Below are 5,010 nucleotides of genomic sequence, written 5' to 3'. Positions count from 1 at the left end.
AAAGACCTGAAATATTTCAGTTAGTGTGGAATGAATCTAAAATATATGAATGTTAAATTTTCATCAATACATTATGGAAAATAATGAACTTTATCACAATATGCTAATATTTTGAGAAGGACCTGTATAAGGGTAAAACACTGCTTTGCTAAAACAAAAGTAGAGTTCGCCCTCAGGTGGGGAAATAGTGGCATTGCATGTTGATGTAACAAAAACAAAAGCTGGATTAAGAAAGTCTGGAAGAAGCTCAATTCAAGCTACAATTATAGATACAGATAGACAGACAGTCATATGTGGACGGATGGATGGTATTGTTTTGTCAAAAATGTTCTGAAGCGAGGGGTGCTGCTTGACTCCCATCAGCTTCATAGCACTTTGTATAGGCTGGGTGAGCTGGGCCTTCTTTAGGACAGACAAGTTACCAAACCAGGCTGAAATGCTGTATCTGATCGTGCTCACTATTACGGCATGGTAAAAGAGCAGCTTATCCTTCTTACTGACACCAAAGGTCCTCAGCCTGCAGAGGAAGTGCAGTCGCTGCTGGACCCTGGTGCAGAGATAGTCACCCTGAGCATGCCATGTGAGTTTTTTGTCTATTTGTATTCCCAGGTATTTATAAGAATCCACCTGGGCAATATGTGATGATGGATGAGCACTGGTGAGTGGTCTCCAACAGACTTTGGGTCAAAGATAATTTCCTGTGTTTTTTGGACATTAAGAATCAGGATGTGTACCTCGCACCACTGAACAAAACCTTGGATCTGCTGTTTGTATGTTTTTGAATCTGCTAGATCTGACATGAGACAGAGAATGGCTGTATCATCAGAGAACTTAAACATCTAGTTGCTGGGTGTATTACAAATGCAGTCATTGGTAAATAGGGTGAACACAACCAGTGAACTGACACACCCCTGGGGGGCGCCGGTGCTGATGATGAGGGGATCAGACAGAGTCCTGTTCACCCTGACCTGCTGGGAACAATTAATGAGGAATGAGTGAAACCATTTGATGATATATGGGCCAACACTCATCTGTTTCAAAGTTGTCAGGACATGGGGCTGGACAGTATTAAAGGCTGAGCTAAAGTTGACAAAAAGCACTCTAGCATAGGTCCTGGGATTTTCTAGGTGTTTAGCCACTAGGTGCACTATGCCATTACAGGCATCATCAGTGCTTCTCTTGGTTTTGTAAGTGTACTGGTGAGGATCCAATTGTGGATCCACTTCCAGTTGCAGATAGCTTTCCACTAGTTTTTCGAGCCACTTATCACAATAGATGTTAAAGCAATGGGTCTAAAGTCTTTGTTCTCTTGTGGACGGCGCTTTTTAGCAACAGGTGTAATTGTTACTCTTTTCCACAGAGATGGTACTGTGTGATTGGCATTGTGGGAGTGTCAAGAGACTTCTGAAAAAGTGGCCCTCAAGCAGGTGTTAATTCATCTGCAAAGGTTCTAAATAGAAAAGCAGAGACCATCTGGACCTGTGGCCTTATTGACATTAACCTGTTTAAATTGCTTATTGACAGATATATTATCAAATTTAATCCTGTCACATTGATTTAGAACCAGATCATCAAGTACTATGTCATGTTCACCTGAGAAGTCATGATTATCAAACCGTCCATAGAAAGTGTTCAATTAATTTGCTTTGGGCAATTCATCCACAGCATAGATATATTTTTGTGATGGTTCCACATTAGCAGCTAGAGTGCTAGAGTTCTTTTGAGTTCATAGATAGGAGACTATCCTCGATAACATTCTTGTGGTGTTCTTTTGCTTTTTGTAGATTCTGATTCAGCTCCTTTTGTACAGTTTTTAATTCTAGGCGATCAAAGCTTGTTTTTTCTGGTTGATGCAGTCTTTAATCTCCTTTATTATGTATGGCTTTTTATTGGGTTAAATCTTGATTTATTTTTTCGAGATCACAATGTCAACACAGAACATGCCAGGGTTTTGGAGAGGAGTCTGGCCGATAGTCGAACCTCGGCTTCAGGAGGAACAGTGTGGTTTTCGTCCCGGCCGTGGAACACTGGACCAGCTCTATACTCTCTACAGGGTACTCGAGGGTTTATGGGAGTTTGCACAACTGGTTCACATGTGTTTTGTGGACCTGGAGAAAGCATTTGATTGTGTCCCTCATGGTGCCCTGTCAGGGGTGCTCCAGGAGTATGGAATCAGGGGCCCTTTATCAGGGGCCAGCGGGTCCCTGTACGAGCGGAGCAGGAGTTTGGTCCGCATAGCCGGCACTAAGTCGGACCTGTTCCCGGTGTATGTTGGACTCCGGCAGGGCTGCCCTTTGTCACCGGTCCTGTTCATAACATTTATGGACAGGATTTCTAGACGCAGCCAAGGGCTAGAGGGGGTCTGGTTTGGGGACCAGTAGATTTTGTCTCTTCTTTTTGCAGATGACGTGGTCCTGCTGGCCCCATCTAGCCAAGACCTACAGCATGCACTGGGGTGGTTCACAGCCAAGTGTGAAGCAGCTGGGATGAAAATCAGCTCCTCCAAGTTCTCCATGGTTCTTGACCGGAAAAGGGTGGCTTGTCCTCTTCAGGTTGGAGGGGAGTTCCTGCCTCAAGTGGAGGAGTTTAAGTATCTCGGGATCTTTTTCAAGAGTGAAGGAAGAATGGAGAGGGAGATGGACAGACAGATCGGTGCGGCTGCGGCAGTAATGGGGGCACTGTTCCGGTCCGTTGTGGTGAAGAGAGAGCTGAGCCGAAAAGCGAAGCTCTCGGTCTACGTTCCTACCCTCACCTATGGCCATGAACTCTGGGTCATGACCGAAAGAACAAGATCCCAGATACAAGCGGCTGAAATGAGCTTCCTCCGTAGGGTGGCCGGGCACTCCCTTAGAGATAGGGTGAGGAGCTCGGCCATCCGGGAGGGGCTCGGAGTAGAGCCGCTGCTCCTCCACATCGAGAGGAGCCAGTTGAGGTGGCTCTGGCATCTATCCCGGATGCCTCCTGGACGGCTGCAGGGACTATGTCTCTCAGCTGGCCTGGGAACGCCATGGACTCCTGCCGGAGGAGCTGGAGGAGGTGTATGGGGAGAGGGACGTCTGGGCGTCTCTGTTGAGTCTACTGCCCCCGTGACCCGGTCCTGGATAAGCGGAAGACGATGAGTACGAGTTGGACAAATGTGGTTTCGCTATGGCTCTGTAGGCATGTTTATATTGCCATAGCTAGTGTGACTTCGCCTGGTGACACAGTAAATATACTGTTTAAATCCATGTAAAGCAATGTTTAAATTGCAGTGGTTGAAACCTCCCATTATGAGGATTGGAGTGTTTGGAGTGTGCTGCAGTTGTTCATGTACACAGTCTGTTATCAAGGCTGCAGCCAGAGAAGCACTGGCTCTGGGAGGAACATACGAAGAACAAATATTAATATTGCTGATCTCACGGGGAAGATAGAAGGGCCTGAAACTCACACACAGCAGTTCCACGTCTGGGTTGCATATCTGAGCTCTCACTGAGTAGGCTACTGCCTGCATCAACTGTCATTGACGTACAGGCAGACCCCCTCTGCTCTTCCCTGACAGTATATGTGATAATCCCTCTACTTCAACACAGCTGTCAGGGAATTTGGGGTGTAGCCAGGTTTCCATGATCAGCTTGACACACGCCTCCTGGAACTCACAGCATCCTTTCGTCAGAAGTCAGAATTCATTTAACTTGTTGCGAAGTGACCTCACGTTACACATTATCATGGATGGTAGAGGCAGTCAGCTTCCTCTTCTCCGAAGACCCAGTCCGACGCCTACTCTCCGGCCTCTTTTCCTGAATCGTTGTTTACAAGCGACTCAATAAAACCCACAGGTTTCTTTGTGAGGATCTGTCTCTCTCTCTCTCTATATATATATATATGTATATATATACATATCTATATATATATATGTATATATATATATATATGCGCATGCATTAATTTAATTATTATTTAATTATTCATAAACTAGATTTGATTGTAAGAGCAATTAAGTCAACATTTGAAGTCTTGCTTAACAAAGTTACAATTATTAGGTGCAAAAAAATTTAAAATTAATAAAAGCACCTCACACTTAAAGTCTCTTGTGCGTTTACTGCTGACCAACATAGTCTGTGTTGCACAGCTAACATCTACTAAAATCTAGGAATAGAAGTGGCATCATTTGTGGGAAATTGAGTGTGATTCCAAATTTATATTTAATAAAACGAAGGACTGAAAATGAGCCTCCGGTTCCTTATATGATTCATATAAAAATAAAATAGCATTGTTAAATGTAGGAATATTTTTTTAATGAAGGCAGAAAAGAATATCTCATAGTGAAAGTTAAAAAAGAGATAAATAACAGCAGTAAAAATTTGTCACTTTTAATTCTTTTAGCTTCACCTCATTTTTTCTTATTGTGATTAGGATTTCTGCCCCTTCCCCCAGTTTAATTCCTGCCTCACATGTTTAGCTCACTGCAGGAGTCAAGGACTAATAAGGACACACCAATAATCCAGTGTTTCCCTGATCACAGTCAGTCTACAAACACGCAGATACACCCATAAAAGCATGAATGCTCCCTGTGATCAAATTAATTGTTTATGGCTGCCCTAACTTCAACATGTAAAACCTCACGTAAATAAGAAAAACAATACTTAAATTAAAATACTAAATTGGACTAGTGACACTATACAACATGCTGACTTAATCGTAAAAGCTTTAAAGGTATGGATTAATATTATAAAGCACATTTCCATTCAGAATTAGAATATTTCAAGAACCAGTGGCAAGAATTGCAGTCTGTGCAAGCAAACGCTTCTGCGGCCCCAACTGTTGTTTGATTATTTTTAGTGCTCTTGCCCCCCTTAGGCCATGACACCAAGGGCAGCGAGCCAAACTGAACATATGAAAAATAGCCACTGTTTTGAGCAGTTTCAAATAAAGTGTCATTGAAGCCTTGTAAAGTCTTTGTGTGAGCGTGACTGTCAGGTTGCATGCAACTGCAGGGATATGAAGGTATTAAAGCTCTTAGATGCAAATCCA

This window comes from Girardinichthys multiradiatus, chromosome X (assembly GCF_021462225.1).
Source record: "Girardinichthys multiradiatus isolate DD_20200921_A chromosome X, DD_fGirMul_XY1, whole genome shotgun sequence".
NCBI classification, from domain to species: Eukaryota; Metazoa; Chordata; class Actinopteri; order Cyprinodontiformes; family Goodeidae; genus Girardinichthys; species Girardinichthys multiradiatus.
Note: the sequence above shows the minus strand (reverse complement) of the source record.